Source organism: Stegodyphus dumicola, chromosome 4, assembly GCF_044657685.1.
Source record: "Stegodyphus dumicola isolate Sdum_Otavi_A_Nest chromosome 4, ASM4465768v1".
Classification (NCBI taxonomy): domain Eukaryota; kingdom Metazoa; phylum Arthropoda; class Arachnida; order Araneae; family Eresidae; genus Stegodyphus; species Stegodyphus dumicola.
The window spans coordinates 34092425-34114661 of NC_140771.1; the positions used below are offsets into that span (position 1 = coordinate 34092425).

A 22237-nucleotide genomic window follows, 5' to 3' on the forward strand; every position below is an offset into this window, starting at 1 on the left:
AACACCATATTATCTATGCATCTATCTCATGACCGAACCATGCATCGTATGATGAATCTGTATATTGTTTTAAACATTCATAATGTCATAAAACATTTTACCAATATATATATAAACTTAAAGCATCTAAAGTTAAAAGTCAATTGGAGCTAAACTAAGGCGATTCTCAGCAATATTAATAACTGCATCCTTGTAAAGAGGTTAAACATAAAATCAAAACATTTCAAAATAAAAGTGATCATAGTAGTACAAACTCGAAAACTAAAAATGCAAAAAGGGAAAATAAATACAACATAATAAAAATATAAAAATTAATCTCCCTTTATTGAAACTTTAATTCAGAATTCATCAAGGGAAAATGAATTAAAGCTTCATAAAAAGTTGATTAATATGCTTCGAAACTGCGTTTCGTTCTCCCGATAAATTTGAGATCAAAGATAGAAAAAAGGAACAAATTTATATTACATAAAAACTCATATAAAACCGAAAAAAGTGAATCTCAAATGTACCAGGATTTTCCATACTCGCCTTCGAAACACTTGGAAAAAAGAATAAAACATAACAGTGTTTCAAATTGCCTACCAAAAATGTATATATATATTGTAAAATAACCAACAAAAAATATGCGATAAGGTTCAAAGTATGTCCAATAGCAGAACACGCTTTCGAAACACTTGGAAAAACAAATAAAATATAACATTGTTTCAAATTCACTTAAAAAAAAATTACGTATTGTAAAATGAACATTCGAAAAAAATAGTCTAAAACATTATATGCAAATCCGAAATTCAAATTCAGATATAAAGATAGATCGAAATATAAGTATACTTTAAACCAAATAATCATTTAAACAATATATTAAAAATTGGCAGTCCTCGATTATGTGTAACTTAACTTATTATTAAAATTATGCGATAACTAAAGTATGCGATAAGGTTCAAAGTGTCGAATAGGAGAACAAAGTATTTAAATATAACTTCTAAAATAAATGCATTTTATTGTATTATACTTTTTCATTATTTACATTGGCCGAGCCACCAGCGGCCGAGCGGTAAAGACACTGAACACTGGTAGTTCGGTCCGAGGTTCGAATCCCGCGAACGGGCTGGCTGCATGGGCGTTTTCGTGGTTTTCCCCATGTGTAACTTGTATAAGAGCCAGTTTCCCTTTGAAAGTCCTCCGCGAAGGCATCCCTCCCTTCAGGCAAAAAGCCCTCGAGTGCTTTGCCATAATTAAATAATCCAAGTTCAATCCAAATCCATTATTCATATTGGGGAAAATTATTAAGTAAAAATGTAAAAATAAATTAAAACAAGTTTAATTTTCAATGATTCACAAAGAACAAGAGATGAATTAGTCAGCGTCATTCTTCAGGAAATTACAGTGAAACTGTTAGGTGTTTCATAACTTTTATAACACTTGTGTTTGGTTTTAAAACTGCTGTACTGCGCACCATTTTCTGAGAAATAGAATGTCCTTCTTATAAAAAAATAACTCTTCCAATTGGAACGTGAAGTATTGTTATTACCGTGAACATTTTTTATACAAAGGTCAATTACACTTCTGCTATTGTATTTAATTAGATATGCAAGCATCGTAAGTGACACTTAAATAAAACAAAATGAAGTACTTAGCCATACTTAAATGTAAGTTAGCATATATCAGAGAAAAATAGAAACTTTTTTTGTTGCATTTAAAATAAGTTTGGAGCAGTTCTAATCCGAATGAAATACTTTCCATTCATTTAGAGTGCACTGTAAATATGAAAAGCACTAATCTTGATTCAGGCATTACCTCAGAATACATAAAATGAGCCAGTTCCTGATTTACTCAGCAAAAAGGGCCGTGTGCCATCGGCCTACTATTTCAGCGTTCCTGCAGATCCTTCTAAATTAATTAAACCGTATAAAATTAGGCAAAATTTTCATTTCTGAGTTTTAAATATATATACATATTACATTTAAAAAGGAGTCGTATTTACCTCTGATTTGCATTCTATAAAATTTAGTATATACACAACTCAGTGTACAATATACAACGATTAATGAATGCCAACGCCAGTAACATTACGATTAAATTTAGTCTTCAGCACCGTCGTATTGTGTTGTGTGCTGACTCTGTCACGTAAACCACATAACTTTCATATTTCCCGAACAGCATTCCAATTGTAACTACCATTAAGGAAAAAAGAATGAAACAAACTCAATTCCGAGCAGTTCCGATTCGAGTTAAGTAAAAAATATTATTGTGGTGTCATTTATTTCACCATAAGATAAAGACGACTTAGCAAATCAGAATATAATTCATACTTGAAATGTTTGCTATTTAATCTGAAGTTTCAATTCGTAAAGCAAGGAATTTGGAGATCTGAATTAGTAAAACCGGAGTCTGCGGGTTTGAAATTGGAATGATGGTAACCGTAGCTATTTCTCTGGCTCTCGCATTTGTGATGACGTTGACCTAGCTGAAAATAAGCATGAATAGTATTAAAATGATGTTGTATATAATCTGTTATAGTTTTGTACATTTCAGAAAACGCTAAGAAGTAGATACAGTTTGATGCTAAAAGTGCTAAAACTATGAAAGGAATCCCAAGTACTTTTCGGTTTATCCAATATTTTTGGCATTTTCAATTCATTCTAAAACGAAAAATATTGACATCATTTGCAACGGGAATTTCATTAAAATTCTGAAAAATGAAACTAAGTGCAAAAGTAAGCAATAATGGGAAAAAAAAAAAAAAAAAAAAAAAAAAAAAAAAAAACTGGCAATAATAAAGAAAATATAAAATAAAAAAAAATAGACGAATGATAAAATAAACAATATGTGCTGATGAACTGAAAATAAAAAAGAAAACAAACATAAAATTAGTTTCAAAAATACGTTCTATATAATTCTAAATAATATGATACGAATTTTAATTTTTCAAAGAACGGAATAATTTTATAAAATTCTGATCAAAGAAGCTCCTCTTAAAAGCACAAAAATTAATGCTAAATAATTTCGAAATTTATAGAGCATTTCCTTAATTTTGTATAATTTTAACATATTGCGGTCTTCAACAAAACCATATTTTTTACCTAGATTTTTACCTTTTATTTTTCCTAATACTTGCTCCTAAATAACACATCAACGAAAAAAAAAAAAAAAAAAAAAAGTTAGAAAAGAAGAGTCAATCTTTTAAAATCTCCGAAACTTCTGATGATTTATTTTGTCGAAAAATTAGAAGTTTATTTCTAAAAAGCAGTATTTTATGAAATTATATTTTATTTTTTAATGATAGCTTTATTTGGGGAATCTTAAAATGAGGAAAATCGCAGTGATTTTTTTATTCTTTGTTATAGTTAAAATGATTATGTCATAGTATTAAAAACAGAATAGTGAGTCAATTGTAATTATTTCGTTACTCTAACATGCTACTTGGCAGTGCATAATTTTTAGTATTATAGTATAGTACTTCATATGCTTTGTGTTTCAGGTACTAAGAAAAATTGTACAGAAGTAATTTTTACATACTCTGTGACAGTAGACATTTCAATAAAAATATTATATTAGTTACATCAATATGTGTATACATGTAAAATATTAATAATAAAATATGGCATTTTAATTAGATTATTTTATTTCTTTGTAGTTTGATACAAATAAAGATAGATGATTCAAACAGAATCACAATTTATAAATCACCCTTTCAGTAATAATTAAAAATTAATATTACAAAAACTGTTACTCTGGAATTATCACATAATTATCATCGAAAAATTAACTGATATTTTGAAACTTTTCCTATTGAAATTCCTGTAATTGTAAGGTTAAACTTAAGTTTACTGCACTTCCGAAATCTTCTATGCATAATGGCTATTTTTGATTTAAAAAACTTTAAAGGTAAAATATACAATAATATTTTGTTAATTGATATATTTAGTATTAAGATGCATCTAGTTATTTAGGAAATTTTCAGTGCTATTTTCATTTGATAAAAGTTAAACCAAATAGCAATATTGACTGATTTAACAGTATTTGGTAAACTAAAACTATAAATATTAGCTTTCATTTTTGTGCTTTTTAATCAGAGCCTTACTGAAACTCTTATGTAATTTCACACATAATATTTACACTGATTTTGCTAAAGATAACTCAAACTGATCAATATTTTGCGGAGATTTCTTAATTTTCCTGTGCCTTCTACGGAAGTGTAAGTACGTCAAAAATCTCATGTATAATCAAATTAAAACGGCAGTCAAGTAAAGACAATTTCAATCAGTCAAAGCAACAATAAGATGAATATTATCCTGAAAAGTTTTCTTATTATATCTAAACCTATTCGTAAGGATATATTATGAATAATAGGTTATTGGAAGCACTAAAATTCAATTTAAAAATAGGTAAAAATTCAACTTTATATTAATATTTACATCAGCGAAAATCTGTAAGCGTTCCAAGATGTTACTCTCATGAATCTCTGTAATCCAAAGTGCAAATATATTCTGCCTGAGCTAAGTTTAGCAGGATTATCGTACTGTGAAAAAAACAAAAGAAGTATTTCAGAGGATGGATTGGATTATTCAATTATGGCAAAGCACACGAGGGCTATCTGCCTGAGGGGAGGGATGCCTTCGTGGAGGACTTTCTAAGGGAAACTGGCTCGTATACACGTTACACATGGGGAAAACCACGAAAACGCCCATGCAGCCAGCCCGTTCGCGTGATTCGAACCTCTGACCGAACTACCAGTGTTCAGCGTCTTTACCGCTCGGCCGCTGGTGGGTTTTCAGAGGATGGGAAAGAAGTAATAAATTCATATGTAATATTTCTGTAGTAAATTTTTCTTTTCTCTATACTTGTAACGATATATTATAAAATTGTATCTATAAAATTATATTTTTATTAGCTTATGGAAATGTTAGTTATTTTGCTATTTTTATTAGCTTTTGAAAAATGTTAGTTATTTTGCACAAAATAATTTATTGTTTAATAATTGAGATAAAATTTCAAAACTAAATACGGGAATTTATGAGAATCAGTCAGAATTAATGACAACCAAATTACAATCATGAAATGGCTTTCTACAACTATTACCAATGCCCACAGCATAAGATCTTTATATTGTCATGAAAGTGGGTTCTCAAATTAGAAGTTCTCGTGTGTTTTGCTATTCAAAGAAGCATAAAAGTTTTTATTTGTCTTATAAATTAACATCATAAGAAAGCTGCAAAAATCTGAGAGATTCATATTCATTTTTATTATATCTCTGCTTCATTTTTAATCTTACTAATTCCATTTTTAAATCATTTTTATATTTCAGATATGCTCTTAAGCCATATATGCCATATATTACCTACCTTAAGAATAATCTTTTGCACATCGTCTAATAACAGTTTTCAATCCTTCGCACTCAAGAAGTGATTAGTCGTTTCTTAACTACCAAGCAGTCTTATGGTTAGGTTTTATGGTTATTAAAATCAAGTAGTCTTATGAGATTAGTCTCCTCTTAAGTATTGTAGCTATACTTCAGTGGTAACTTGAAGGTGACGTTATGAATTGCTTCAGCTTATTCTTAATGTTTCATTTCTTCTCATTCAAGTCGACTAAGACTAAATGTATATTGCATATTTAAGGTGAAAAACAATTTAGCAAATTTCCTCCCACCTCTTTGAGACCCGATACTAAATATGAATTACAAAACAAAAATGTTGATTGCAATTTGTTTTGCAGTTCCCAATGTTATTTTATGTTGTTCAGAGCCCTTCAAATTCATTTCATCAATTTATATTAGAAAAAAAAATAATTCTTGAATAGTATAAAAAGTCGCCTGAAAACGGCTTCCTCGCAGATTTTACTTCCTTGTACTAAGTAATCGCGAAAAGTTTCAGGCAGCATATTTCAACGAAAATATCCATTTTGACCGCTATCGAATGCAATTTAACGATGTTTTTGCTTGATATCTGTACATAAAGACAGAATAAAAGTCTCTTTTCCTCCAAAAAATTATAAAACTGCTTTAAAATGAATTCTGAAGGGAATTTTTCGTGGCGTCGATACGTACGTACGTATCTCGCATAACTCAAAAACGAGTAGCCTCAGAACGTTGAAATGTTGTATATAGGACTAATATAACATGTAGATGTGCCCCTCGTATTTTGGTTGCAATCGGCCCCACCAAACGTATATAAATATATTTATATATATATCCACTCTGTTACCCGGCTCAGTGATCTCAGTTTCTTTACTCTTATATGTTTGTAAATTGTACATTTTTTGCTTTAAAAATGATTGAATTATGTTGTTCTTATCTTTCGGTTAAGGTTTTTATGCCTTTAGTAAATCTGTATGCAATATTTTTAGAATTATAAACAATTTTAAAGTTGTTTAAGTACCGCTAAGCCTAATAATTTTTTGATGGCGGCCATTGCTTGTTTACGTTTGAAACAGCAGACTAGTGGATTTGTTGCCAATCTAGAGAAACTTAGCCTCGCAACAACAAAGATAACGCCTTCATTTATTATTGCGAATTAAATCATGCTTAATCTTGTCCGGAATTTTTTCGAGGAAATAAGTGTTTCAGATTTACTTCGTAATTTTTAATACAGGTTTTTGAGTTTTTATGTATTTTTGCCTTGTCGCGAAGTGAGAACTGAATTAATTGAATGAGAAATGCTCAATCGTCTTTGAAACCTGTTTCTTTTTTTGTTTTGTTTGCTTAATTTCTTTTATACATCGTTCTAGCTTTATTATAGTATTTGAATAGAACATGTGGCAACGATTAGGTAATTCTTTAAATGATACAAATTTTGTGCATTCTGTGTTATAATATGAACGAAATATAATACTATTAAGTGAATCTAGGGGCAGAGTGTCGCTAGGGTAAACAAACAGAGTGAATTTTAAAGACTGCATTTATTCTATTGTGGTCTGTGCGCTGTCGGGAAGTAAATTCAATTCAATCCAATAAGTTAAAATGAAATGCAAAAAAAATGCGTATAATTTAATATTCCGTACAAGGAAGTCATGTGGTGTACACATCAGATTTTTTAATTTTGCCATCTGTACTCAATATTGCTGGAAAAGGGGCTTAATAATATCATGATATATAAGGTAAAATTAAAAAGCTACACGCAGTGAGCGAAGAAGTTCTATCTAAATTATTTGCATGGAAAATAGTTTCTATGAAATTTATTCACATGGGAAAGTAACCTGACTATGTGGTTTCTTTGCATGGTCCAACTATTATTTCAGGAATTTTATTTTTATTTTCTTTAAATAAAGATTGTGTTCAAAGAGAAATAATGTATTCTTACGCTTTAAAAATTTTAACTTTAGCTTCACAATTGCCAACTTAAGGCAATTAGAAAGGAATAAAATTTCATTAAAAACCAAGTAGTCTTATTGAATAAACGTGCCTAACTTCATGATACGGAGTATATTAGTTATCACTGAGCAAATTATATATTGTGCATTTAGCTGAATCTTTCTTCAAGAGATGAAAAGATTATTCGAAATGTTGAAAAGGATTTGTTATAGCAACTACTAAGCTTCAGAAATGATGCTAAATGAAAGTTTTCGTGTATTTCGCTTAGAAACGAAGTGATGCTTTTTTTGCAGTGGTAAGCCTTAATTTGCTGTTGCTAAAAGGCTTTTCTTTCGAAATTTACTGAATCGAGATTTCTTCTGAAATTAACTCCGAGAAAAATTTAAGTTCTACCGATCATCTGAAATGGCATTTCCCATTTCATTTAAATTCCTGTTAATTGTTCTGCATTGAAATGCAGCTGAGAATTTTCTTTGAGATTTTATTGTTATGCATTTTATTGGTATTATAAATCATATTTGCGCATCGTTTCTTCGCAAATAATTATGATGCTGTTTTAAAAATAAACATAAATCTTATCAGGGTATACTAAGAGATTTTTATAGTATTCCATTAATAAACCATACTTCTTAAATACATGTATCATTAATGTGCATTTCTCACTTTCATACCATTCACTTTACACATAAAAAGTAAAATAATCATTCAAGGTACATCGTACGAGAGTTGGGTTTTTTGACACAACCAATCAATAATATTTTCTTACATACAAATTCAGGCTATTTATACTATTAATAACTTATTAGTAATTACTATACAAATAGTAACACTAATTATAATACATTTGTTTTGAAATGCTTACGAAAGGAACTTTTAAATATTTACAAAAGGGAAATTAGATATATTAGATTCTAAATAAAATTAAAATGTTAATCTGCTTCTAAATTAAAATTTTCTTATATGATTCTTAATAACATGCAATTACTTGTTGCATTCTAATATCTAAATATCTATGTACTAAATACGAAATTATTTTCAAAGATCTGAATGAACATTAAATTAATTTTATTATATAATTAGGTAGATTTTTATCAGTTTCACGACTATTAATGTAATAACGTTTTAGGGGAAGACATGTATGATAGTCTGCAATTTTTAAAATTTCCAACACTGTGGTACTTTTCAGTATTATTCAACAATGGGTGTTTCTTAAAACAATAATAAAAATAAAAAAATGGTAATAAAATTATTAGCATTGCTATTATTTATTTTAAACTAAATTACCTTTATTATTTAATCGAATAGTTTTTCTCAGCTTCTTCATCATTAAAATAATCTTCTTCAGAAAAATATGTTAGGTATTTTCTATTTTTCATAACTTTCAGTGGTAAAGCATTTACAGTACTATTGTATAATGTGGCTATCATTAAAATATTGATAAAAAAATCTGAAAGGTTTTAGATTTTAACGATCGCCTAAAAGGGTTTGCTAAGGTTTTTTTTACGTTCTCGATGGCCCAAGCTGTAGGTTTTGTGAAGGGGTAGTTTAAGAGAATTTGGTACCCTAAGGCTCAGCATCCTTTCAAAGGCTTCTTAGTTTTTGAAAAAAAACTCGGAATTATAAACAATTATAGAATGATATGGGGCCTTCTAAAGCCTGATTCTAGGCCCCAAGTTTCTAGGTCTAAGCAGGAATTAGGCTCTGTTTAGGAATAAATTTTAGAGAAACTTGAAAGTTGCTGTTTTCTGAAAACAAAATGGATAGTGTTCAGCATTTTTAAAGCCATAGATTATTAAGCTTAGCTTCTGGGAAAGATTTCAGAATATTATACCAAAGTTTAAAATAAACGCCAGGTTTTGAAAAAGTGGCTTACGAATGTTCCCATGAAAAATGAAAAGGGAATTTACCTTTCGATATCAAATTGGTATTCGATTGGCTTTTATGCTAATCCGATCTGATGTCATTGTTCAAAATGGGCAGGCAGATTTTCAAAGAAGCAAGGGTTAGGAGAAAAGTATCCAATAGCGAACGATATCAGTGTTGTTCGAGTTGAAGATAGGTGATAAATTATCAATTCCCGGAAAAATTTCGGGTTATCTCTTATGAAAACTGCAGGTGAACTGAAAATTTTTTCAGTCGCGTTTTAACCGTCTGGACCGTTAGACGGAGTTCTCCAAGAATTGCAGGTAATTAATAAATTGAGTCTTTTGTTCAATTAATTATTGAACAAATAATAATTTTTTCAATTAATTAATTTGTGTGTTCAATTAATTAATTAATTAATTTGTGAGTAAGTCTTTTGTTCGTTACTTTCTGTATCTGTAACTCTCGACCGTTCATTGTGAAGTGATTTTTATACTTTATTTCTGAAATTGAAACTTTTGTATATTAATTTTGCATTACATTTTATTCATCGTCTCTTGTCATTGCATTTTGAAAATGTGTTGATTATGCAAAATTTTTAAATTCAAGTTATGTGCTTATAACTTTGTTGCTGAAAATTAATTCTAAAATTTGTTCTCTTGATATGAAATATGATCAAAAAAAGTTTTCTTAGTATGTCAGTGGCCAAAATAATTAAAATGTGAAAATCTAACGATGGCGAAAATTTGTTCGTTATAAATTTTGAGTTTCAGGTTATTTGTTTATATTTCAGTCCTAAAATGCAAAATTTTAAAATTCTTTATTTTAATTAGGAAAACAGTTAGTAATTAATATTAAATTAAATCAAGCAATTCATTGACTATCTTGATAATAATTATACATAATCATTTAACATGCTTTAGTAACTATATTTAGTTATCAAAAATTTCATTTTGAATTATGAAACATGTATTTATTTTAACAAAGACAATTATGGCAATTTTAACAAATACATTTTAATAATGACATTTGCATATATTTATGTGTTGTTTGATATAAGCGCATGTGTGCACATTAGCATTAGCATGTGTAGCATAAGCAACAGATAAGGATTCCTATATATTTTATAGATATGTATATATATAAATCTATCTATCTAGCTAGCTATCTATATCTATCTCTATATACATAAGGATAGATAGATATATTGCAAATGAGTACTCTAATTACATACCTTCATAGGCACTCTAATTACATACCTTCATGAGTACTCTAATTGCATAGCTAATTTAATTAAGTTAATTATATATTACAATTAAAGCAATAAATTATAGTTTTTATTTAAATTTCACATGTGTACGTGAATTAATTAGGGTTTCAAAATTCAGTTTATTTCTCTGCATGCTGTTAAATCTGCTGTTTTAGAAAGGATACGAAAAAGAATTTAAAAAACAGGAAACTGAAAAAAAATGCTTCCCTATCAGTTTACCATATTTTTAAAGATAACTAATTAAGTTACAAGATTAGCTTCAATATGTTAGATACCATTCTGAGAATGTTAGTGCTTTATATAAATCATTAATATAGTTAAAGTCTATATAATGCAGATTAGATATGAAATATCTAAACTATATATTGTTGCGTGCGTACGGGTTCGTTATGAAATGAATGCACAAGTCCGATGAAAAATGAACAAAAATTTATTATTATCACAACAAAAATGCTTAAATTTTCTCAAATTATCATGCAGTATTACAATATCTCACAGTAGTTTTCTTTTAACTACTCAAATGTCAATAGAACGTAATTCAAAACAGCTAAAGAACGCTAATCCGCGAATTCGCTACAATCAACAACAGTAGTTTTCTAAACAACAACAAACTAAGCAACTACTACAAACTGAGATGTTTTCCTCCTTTTATAAGATTTTAAAATCACGCGCTAGAATTTTCCAGTACTTTCTCGAAATAAAAAGAGATATTTATTTATTTAATGCACGCGCTCTTGTATTTTCAATTTCCCGGCTTAGCTTTCTTTTAATATTCGTCACGCGCTGCACTGCGCGAGAAATAAAACCATTTAATTTGTAATTGAACTAACATTAGCTTTTTAAATACCAAATTCGTAACACTGCCCCCTTCCCAAGGACTGCACGTCCCGGGCAGTACAATCCCTGGACAGGAAGCTAAACTTACAACTGTGGCATAAATGCAACTGAGGCATAAACATTACATTACAATATCAAACAATATAAACAATAAATGCAATAACTAACTTAAACAAATCAAATGCTATCAAATACTAAATACAAAACAAATACTAAATACAAATCAAATACTAAATGCAAATCAATTACTAAATACAAATCAAATACTAAATACACATTTATAAACAAAAAGGACCATGGTCTGATACTATTTACAATTATTTACATTACGTACTATGGCCATAGTAATAAGCTAACCTGTCGTAAGAGTTCGAAGACTCACGGATCCGAACCACGACGTCATTCGTGTTCAGCACTGTATATGGACCATCCGAAGGTGACTGTAATTTAGGACTCAGTCCTTTTCGTTGAATTGGGTTCCACAACCACACCTTGTCTCCTTTGTTGGATCTATGTCTAGTAGCTCTTGTGTTGCATCTGGTCTTCACTTTCTCCGTCGCCAAGTTGACTCGCTTTCGTGCAGAACGGTGCATCCCCTCAAACCGGGCCTGGGCATCTTGGATGTGTTCCTCAGGCGATGAAGGCGCATCCGTAGGGCGACTAAACAGGCGGTCACACGGCAGACGAAGGTCTCGACCGAAGAGCTTCTGGGATGGAGAATAGCTGGTAGTCTTGCGTTTCTTTTCGACCCTGGTATGATTTCGGCAGCTTCCCGAGCTGGGTCTTTCGGACAAGGCGTCGGCATTTCCAAGTGAGGATCTCTTCTGAGGATGGATAGTCATGTCACCAGATGCTGAAAGCAGTTTGTTGTTTTTGAAGTCTAAGGAAAAATTGTATTTCCTTAAAAAGTCCAATCCGAGTATGCATGGATCTGTGATATCCGCCACATAAGCCGTGTGATGGTAGGCGGCACTTCCAAACGTGATGTTTACATTTAACTTCCCAGTTATGTCGATCTTGTCACCAGACGCAGTCTGAAGGGTAACACAGGATGGCGTCCAAATAAGTTTATCTTTAAACTGTTCAGCTAAGTCTTTCCTAATGATGGTAACATTAGCTCCTGTGTCAATGATCATATCGCAAGGAACTCCATCGATATTCCCATTAATGGACATTCCGTTACTGTTGCCACTCACTGTATAAATTTTAAGCGCTTTAAAACAAGGTTTTTCATTATCTGGCAACCTCCGTTCCTTGATATGGTCATTAATTTGTTTCCTGCGTCGTTGCTCAGAAATTGTCTCAATTTTCGTACCCTGGGGTGTTCTGCAATTCTTTCGTACGTGGCCTTCAGTTCCACAGTTCCAGCATTTTAGTTTCTTGTCAATCCTTTTTCGTCCGAGAGCATTTAATTGTCTGTTCAACTCGTCTGTCTTATTTTCCGTGCTCTGGGGAGTTCTGCAGTTCCTTCGCACGTGGCCTCCAACACCGCAGTTCCAGCACTTTAGAACTGGTTTCTTTTCACTTCTGTTCCGTCTCAAGCCACTGACTTGTCTGGTAAAATCATCTGTTTTATTTTCCGTACCTTGGAGTGTTCTGCAATTCCGTCGTATGTGACCTTCACTACCACATTTCCAACACCTTAGAGCCACTTTGTTCTCGCTCCTACTCCGTATCAAATCGTCGACTTGTCTGGCTAATTCATCTAAACGAGCCATCAGTTGATCCCCTGGCTCGTGGACTCGCACAGCTCTGACTGGGTAGCAATCTCGACGGGTGGCTTGCTGGGCTGCCTCGAATTTCATGGCGTACATTAAAGCGCTTTTCAAGTCTTTAACATCCGCCATTCGTAGAGCCTTCTGTATTTCGGGATCCCGGATGCCATCGATAAAGTACTGCAGGGACAGGATTTCCCTCATTTCTCTCGGGCACTCTGAAAAGGCGTGATGTGACAGCCTTTCAACATCCGTGGCGAGCTCCTGAAGCGATTCGGTGGGCTTCTGTTGACGAGATTTTAATTGGAGCCTACTGTAGTCTTTTAAACATTTCTCGCCGAAGCGCAGCTCCAAAGCGCCGGATAGAGCTTCGAAATCTAGCCTTTGATTTTCGGGAAGCGTCTGCAGGATATCCGCTGCGTCTGCTCTCAGAGAAGCGGCGAGATGACAGGCCTTAGCTTGGGAATCCCATCCATTCGCATCCGCAACGATAGAAAATTGTGTCCTATACACCTGCCAGGAGGTCTTCCCATCATATGTAGATAGTTTCAGAAGTGGACGAGCAGGCATTGGTAAGAATTTAAAATCATCACTCCTGCTCCCTGCCGACGCTACGAATTTCTTTAAAGTATCCATTTCTTTGGCAACTGCAGAAACTCTCTCATCAATTTGTTCTTTTACAGAAGAAACTCTTTCTTCTATTTCTTCTTTCACCGAAGAAACTCTTTCTTCAATATGTCCAACTTTATTTTCAACTGCGTCAATTCTGCCTTCCATAGCTTCAAATTTATTTTCTATTATGCAAGTAATTTCTCTTTTCATTTCTTCTTGACCAGCTTGAACGGCTTTCATTTCGTCCTTAACGGATTCCTGGCCCAATTTCATTTCTTCCTTAACGGATTCCTGGCCCAATTTCATTTCTTCCTTAAATGATGCTTGGCCAGCTTCCATCTTTTCTTGGAATGCAGCAAAAGCACTAATGAGCTGTCTCAATTGTTCTTCCATCGCTCTTGTTATTGGCATTCAAATCCCACTTCTGACACCAAAAATTGTTGCGTGCGTACGGGTTCGTTATGAAATGAATGCACAAGTCCGATGAAAAATGAACAAAAATTTATTATTATCACAACAAAAATGCTTAAATTTTCTCAAATTATCATGCAGTATTACAATATCTCACAGTAGTTTTCTTTTAACTACTCAAATGTCAATAGAACGTAATTCAAAACAGCTAAAGAACGCTAATCCGCGAATTCGCTACAATCAACAACAGTAGTTTTCTAAACAACAACAAACTAAGCAACTACTACAAACTGAGATGTTTTCCTCCTTTTATAAGATTTTAAAATCACGCGCTAGAATTTTCCAGTACTTTCTCGAAATAAAAAGAGATATTTATTTATTTAATGCACGCGCTCTTGTATTTTCAATTTCCCGGCTTAGCTTTCTTTTAATATTCGTCACGCGCTGCACTGCGCGAGAAATAAAACCATTTAATTTGTAATTGAACTAACATTAGCTTTTTAAATACCAAATTCGTAACAATATATTAAAAATGTATGTAAATTAGTTATTTCACATGTGTTAACGTGCGAAATACACACTCGCGCACACAAACATATATGGTATGTCCGAAGCGGCTGCTGGAAGAAATGCAGGAAAATATGCGGATAATGTATAAAATTTATGTTTTTTCTGTTTCAGAATCAAATATTTGTTAAGCTCAGTTTCCAAATTAGTTTCATGGGAATAAAATTAATTTAAAAAAAACCTTTTTATATTTAAGGTATGAAAAGTTACAGACATGAATAATGTTTTGAAGAAATAAATGAGCCTAAATAGATTGTAATATCAATGAACATTTTTAATGACAGAGATTAACTTAAACATAGTTGCATACAGCAGAGAAAAAAAAAAAAAAAAGGGCGAAGAAGTAAGAATGGTATACATATACATACATATGTAATAAACAGTTACGTCATCATTCATCACCGCGCGGATAAACGCGAACGGCGCATGCGTCAGGAGAAGCTCTCTTAAGCTAAACGTCGTATTATAATTTATGATACAACAATCCCCCTTTCGACGTTTGGCGGCTGAAAAAAAAAATAAACATTAATCATTTACAGTTATTCCAATTAATTTACAGCACTTAGAATGTTTCGAAGCAGTCAATGTTTTTGTCAGTACATCTGCAGGCATTTTCTCTGTTGGCACATATTTAACGTCTATTTCATTTCTTTCATAAATTTCACGAATGAAATGATGTCTAATATCTATGTGTTTAGTACGTGAGTGATAAACAGCATTTTTCATAAGCTTCTGTGCACCTTGATTATCACAATATATAATGGTTGGATAATCAGCAGTAAAATTTAATTCTTTAAGAAAACGACGTAAATAAACTGCTTCTTTGGCACTTTCTGAAAGACTGATGTACTCTGCTTCAGTACTTGATAATGCAACAGTTTGTTGCTTTCGTGATTCCCATGTTATCGGATTTCCAGCTAGCTTGAATAGCTAACCTGTATACGATTTTCTAGTATTAACATCAGACGCCCAGTCGGCATCGGTATATCCAATAAGTGCTTTTCCAGTCTTTCGAAATTTTAAACAATAATTTTTAGTTCCTTTTAAGTATCGAAGAACGCGCTTTGCAGCCAACCAGTGTAATTTTCCAGGATTGTTATTAAATTGGCTCAGGTGACTGACGGCATATGCAATATCCGGCCTAGTAAACACAGAAAGATACATAAGCGAACCAATTAGACGGCGATAAGGTGCGTTGTTCATTTCTTCCTTTTCAGTTTCAGAAGGACATATTTCTTTACTTAATTTTACACTAGGATCTAAAGGAGTTGCTACTGGTTTTGCATCTTGCATATTAAACCTTCGTAGAATATTATCAACATATTTCTGCTGAGATAAACTAATAGAATTATTATTTACATCTTGATTAAATTCTATTCCAAGACAATAATGAAGTTTGCCTAAATCTTTAACATGAAATTCTTTAGAAAGATAACCTTTAAGTTCAGCATATAAATCACAGCTATTTGTTGCTATTATTAAGTCATCAACATATAAAATTAGAATTAACTCATCTTGAGATGTTTTCATCCTGTATACACACTTATCTGATTGTAATGGTTGTAATCCAAAGTTTTTGAGTTTTTTGTCTAATTTTTCATACCACTGTCTTCCACTTTGTTTCAAACCATAAAGAGACTTTTGCAAAGCATAAACATAATCAGGATTATTTTGGTCTTCAAAACCTTTAGCTTGTTCCATGAAAATTTCTTCTTTTAAATCTCCGTTAACATAAGCCATAAAAAAATCTAGTTGATATAACATAAGGTCTTGTTCAGCACTGTATGCAATCACAGTTCTTATAGAACTTGCTCTGGCTACTGGAGCAAAGGTTTCATTAAAATCAATTCCAGGTTCCTGTGCAAATCCTCTAGCAACCAATCGAGCTTTTCTCTTTCGAACTGTTCCATCTGCATTATATTTCGTTCTAAGAACCCAGCGACATCCTATTACCTTTTTGTTGTGTGGTCGGTCGCTTTACTAATTTCCATGCACCATTTTTAACAAGTGCTTCATACTCACTTTGCATAGCCTTATGCCATTCTTCAGCATAACTTCCATTTAATGCTTCTTCTAATGTCGGATTTGTATCTTCTTCAGCAATTTGTGCTTCTTCCTTTTCTATGTTTATATTGTGGTACTCCTTTTTTGGTCTTCCTGGCTTCCCAGTCTTGATTGTCTTTGGACGACCTGGCCCCCTTTTAATCTGCATTTCAGGTATTGCTTCGGAATCAGAATCTTCATTATCAGATGATTCAGCAGATGCTTCTGCCATATTTGAGGGGTCTTCAGTTATTTCATCAGCCGATATTTGCTTTACATTCAGAGGTTCTTCCTTCTTTCTATCAGGAATATTTTCGAGAAATAAAACTTCTAAATCTTTATCATAATTAGTACAGTTTTCAAATTCATCAATGAATCTAACATCTCGGCTTATAACAATTTTTCTGGAATTTTTATTCCACAGCCTGTACGCTTTCCATTCATTTGAGTATCCTACAAATATACTCGTATGTTCTTCTGATCGAGGATCGCATTTCCCTTTAGACCTTTTATTAAGTACAAAACATTTCTGTCCGAATACTTTGAAGTGAGATACAGTTGGCTTGATGCCAAAAAATAACTCATAAGGTGTTTTGTTTACTCCCAGGCAACGATTACGAATATAAACAGCACAGTTCAAGGCTTCAGCCCAAAAGGATTGGGGAAGATTACTTTGTTGTAACAAACATCTGGCCATTTCAAAGTGCGGTTCATGCGTTCAGCTCTCGAATTCTGTTGAGGAGTCATTGGTGCTGAGAATTCTCGTTTAATCCCGCATTCTTGAATATATTTATTAAATTCTTCTCCGCGATATTCGAGACCGTTATCAGTCCGAAGGATTTTTATTTTCTTTCCTAGACGATTTTCGACCGCAGCTTTGTATTTAATGAATGCATTTTTCACTTCATCTTTAGTTTTAAGAAAACTGACTTTGACATAACGCGATTTGTCGTCTATGAAAGTAACAAAATAACGCGAACCAGCATGGGATGGGACTCTCATAGGTCCACACAAATCTGAGTGAATCAAGTTCAGTAATTCATTACTTTGAAATTTTGATTCTTTTTGAAAAGGTTGCACAGTTTGTTTACCTCGGATACAGACTTTGCAGTCTTTTAGAGATTCAGTGTTATTAAAATTTAAATTTCTAACCATGTTATCAGACTTAAGTCTTTTCAAATCAGACTCATTTAAATGACCTAATTTAAGATGCCACTTTACAAAATCACTTACCTGTGCTATTGCAGCTGTTTCAGCGCTTGGATGTATATAATAAAGATCACCATGACGAATAGCCTGCACTAGTATAGATCCATTTGGTTCTATTATTCTAGCATGCCGTTCTGTAAAAATCACTGAACGATTATTTGCAGTAGCTTTAGATCTTGACAGAAAATTACATTTTAATTCCGGAACACATAACACATTTTTGAGCGTAAGTTTAATTGTCTTATTTCCGTTAGGTACTGTGATAAGGACAGTTCCAATTCCTGTAATTTTTGATGTTTTGTCAACTGCTAACTTTATGGTTGAATTCGTTCGAGGGTGAAATTCTGAAAATAACCTTCTGTCATTGCACATGTGAGATGTACAGCCACTATCTAAGCACCATGAGGAGGTCTTCTGATAAGCATTGTTTACTGCTAAACTAATCTGCTCTTCATAATTAGAAGCCATCATAGAACCTTGATTTCCCCTATTTGATTGTGCATATTTTCTATCAGCTATTTTCTTTCTGCATTCAGATGCCTTGTGCCCAATTTTCGAACAGTAATTACACTTCAAGTTTCGAAAATTTCTTTCAGCTGGAAAATTTTTGTTTGAATTTACCTTCCATTTTTCATTTTTCTTCTGTTCTTGATTTCTTCTTTTATAATCAGTATAGTATGCATTCTGTGAATCTTGAGACGTTTTCCCTTTTCTTGCTTCCCATTCTTCTAACATTTTGATTTTCAAAGATTCGGGACTAGGTAACTGATCTCTTGATTCGATGGCGCATCTAAAATTTTCAAAATTTTCTGGAATATTGTAGAGCAGAAGAATCGATAATAAATCATCAGCTATGTCAATTTCCATTTGTTTAAGCTTATCAACTATTTCGAAGAAATTATTCAAATGTTCAGACATCGTTTCGCTTTCCACCATTTTTCTAAATAAAAGCTGTTTTAATAATGTAGCCTTCTTCGCAGGTCCTTTCGATTCATATACGGCTTTGAGTTTATTCCACACAGCATTTGATGTCACACAATGCTTTATATGACACAGTTCACTAGGATTAATAGCAGGAATTATATCTGCGCGAGCTTTTTGATCAGCTTGGAGCCATTTCTTTTCGTCTTCGGTTCCTTCAGCAGGTTTTAGCACTTTACCGGTTACATAATCCCAATGGTCGTTTTTAATCAATACTGCTTCTATTTGTAATTTCCAACTGTCAAAATTATCTTTTCCGAGCTTATCTATAGTAGTCAAATGCGACATAATGTAATACAGTCTCTCACAGCCAAAAACCAAGATTGAGCGCTATAAAAATAGGCTTAACTGAACGCTGATCAGTTCTTACCGTTGATTAGACGTAACAGTTCTTGCACTGAATTAAGAGTTCAATGCTCGAAAACTTCAAAATGTTCATTTTAAAATAGGTATTTTGTTAATTAAGCACAGTTGAAACGTTCCTGGGCCCATAACCATTGAAGAAATAAATGAGCCTAAATAGATTGTAATATCAATGAACATTTTTAATGACAGAGATTAACTTAAACATAGTTGCATACAGCAGAGAAAAAGGGCGAAGAAGTAAGAATGGTATACATATACATACATACGTAATAAACAGTTACGTCATCATTCATCACCGCGCGGATAAACGCGAACGGCGCATGCGTCAGGAGAAGCTCTCTTAAGCTAAACGTCGTATTATAATTTATGATACAACATGTTTACATTTCCCTTATTTTAAAGATCCAGATGATATTTTAAAGTCTGAGTAATGAAGTATTGCAGAATTTCGAATAAAATTTAGATCAATTCAAATTGCAAATAAATACAACTGAGCTGCTCAAACTTTAGGGATCCTTTAATGATATAAATCTTTACCATTTTTATTTCTATCTTTTATGGTACTCGTCAAAGCATTTCAGCTTAGTATTTTATATTTGTTATGTTTCTTTAGCCTTGCTGGACGTTATCTGTTCATCTGGGACAACTACTTGTGCAGTGAAAAGTCTAGTCGAGTTCTTAACAAAGTAAGAATAAAATGCAAAATATCTCCAAATAATAATAATAAAATATTTTTATATGTAGTTCATCTGGATGTCTAAAGAATTATTTGATAATATAAAATTTTAAGTTATTATCACGATGTAGTATTTTATGCTGTATGGCTTCTAGAAATTACAGTTGAGGTCATGAATTTCTACGCCATTTTTTGTTATGAATAGCTATGTTTAGTACTTTGATAAAATTTCAGCAAAAGAAAATAAATAGTTGGTCATTAACTTTTTATTTTTAAAAATATAATTATTTTTATCTAAATAATCTAAGTTTTAAATGTTTTTTTAAACTTAATTTCATTTTTAAAACTTAATGCTCAATATAAAAATCTTCCTTAAAGAATAACCAGCTATGAATTGTTTTTAGAATAAAGTAATATGAAACCTAACAAGTCTAAACGTGCAGCAGTTGATGTATGTTAATGATTAATTAGTTATGCATAATATATAAATTTAGGATATCTAACATATTTTAGCAGCTACAAACTGTTATTTCAGATAGAAAGAATTTCAGCAATCATTATATACTTCCGAGCCCAAACAATCGAATTAAACTGTGATGTTGTAGCTATAACCTAAAATTAAACAGATGATTGTCCTTATTGACGAGGTGTAGAGTCATTAGGTTTATCGATGCAGGGAATGTAAAAAATATACATTACGCTCACAGGACCTCCCGATTTCTAGTCGGACCTGCTATCCAGTTGCATCACAAAAGCACGCGTTAAGGAGAGAAAAAATACCTTATTATGCTTCAATACTACTAAAGGTAAGGTAACACAATTTGAAAAATTAATTTTTCATTTGCATTATTATTGGTTCATAGTAATTACAGCGACTTAAATTTCGCTGTTAAATATTATCTTTAGTGTTAATGAGGCATCATAAAATCTCCCATATGGTAATTGTACAAAGTCGCTAGAAGAAGCTATTAATGAGGTTCTTCACAGAAGCTTTCTCACGGATTATTTTAGCACGGATAATTCGTTTCATAGAATGATTAGGGCTGAAGCTTCGTTAAATTATGTTGATAATCCAGATCCTCCATTCACTATGTCAGAAATTAATAGTGTTATAGAAAACCTTAAATGTAATAAAGCTCCTGGTCTTGATTCTATTTCAAACGAAATTTTGAAGGAAGTTCATAGAATGTTTCCAAATTTATTCTCCAAAATCTTCAATACTTGTCTGAAGCTTGGTTCATTTCCTCGTTGCTGGAAAAGAGGGAATGTTTTAATCCCTAAGAATAGTGGTCCTAGTATTTAGATAACTTGAGATGCATTAGTCTTCTTCCCAGTTTAGGAAAATGCCTTTTTTAATAGAATTACCTGGTTTTTGCACAATAAAAAACTGCTAAACAAAGCACAGTTTGGTTTTACCACTCATAAGAGTTGTGAAGATGCTCTTTTGTACTTAAACGACATAGTGGACGAAGATAATAAGAGAAATTTACACAGAGTTTTAGTGTTCCTTTGACATCTAAGGTGCTTTCGACCACGCCTGGTGGCCTGAGATACTTGTTTTTTTTTTTTTAAAGGATAGCTGGTATTCCGTGTAATATTTTCCGCCTTAATTAACGATTTTCTGCATGACAGATCTGCATTGCTCTCTCTTAGCTATGTTTCTTCCTCTTGCATTTTGGAAAGAGGTTGCCCTCAAGGCTCGGTTTCCGACCTTTACTGTGGAATTTAATTATGAATGATCTACTCAATAGACTCTCACATTGTCCGAGTTGTAAAACAATTGCTTTTGCTGATGATCTACTAATTTGCTTTCAGAGAAGTGTCCCATTACTCTCTTTAATACGTCTCAGAACACCCTTAATATTATTTCCAATTGGTCCAGAGAACATAAATTGGAATTTAATCCCAATAAATCTAACATTATGATAATTAAAAGAAAGCATGTCAGCTATACAAACCAACATTTGTACTTGGATAATACCTTACTCGAAACGGTGAATGAAATTAAATATTTAGGCGTTATTCTTGATCATAAGTTTTGTTGGAAAAATCAGATTACGTATTTATCCGATAAGTATCAAAATATACTTAGAGGACTTATTCCCGTATACTTCACAGAATTCAAAGAAGAATTTTACTAAGAGTTGTGCGTGGCTACAGATCAATTAGCTATGAAGCCTCTTTCGCAATTTCAGGATTTCCTCCGATTGACTTTCATAAAATATTTAAAGATACCATCAGCAAATTTATGTTCGATACCAAGGCGTTGTTTGAAGATCTTATTCATCCTGCCAATCGTTTGCCAATTCAAACTATCATTTATGACAATTCTGTTGATGATAATTTCCCTGTTGTGTGTTATACAGATGGCAGTAAAA

At 32.2% G+C, this 22237-nt stretch overlaps 1 protein-coding gene across 3 annotated transcripts in view; it reads left to right on the forward strand.

Moving 5' to 3' along the window:
• LOC118205483 (uncharacterized) overlaps nt 1-22237 on the forward strand; it is a 91434-nt gene that overhangs the window by 40019 nt on the left and 29178 nt on the right. The window contains exons 1-2 of one of the 3 annotated variants that reach the window (XM_085814714.1): nt 9373-9495; nt 19797-19869. The exons of 1 other annotated variant lie outside the window; for it this stretch is intronic. The gene's annotated coding sequence lies outside the window, so the exon portion shown is untranslated. Of the gene's footprint in view, nt 1-9372; nt 9496-19796; nt 19870-22237 lie in introns of those variants that run through there. One more of the 3 variants, XM_085814715.1, reaches the window with a different exon arrangement.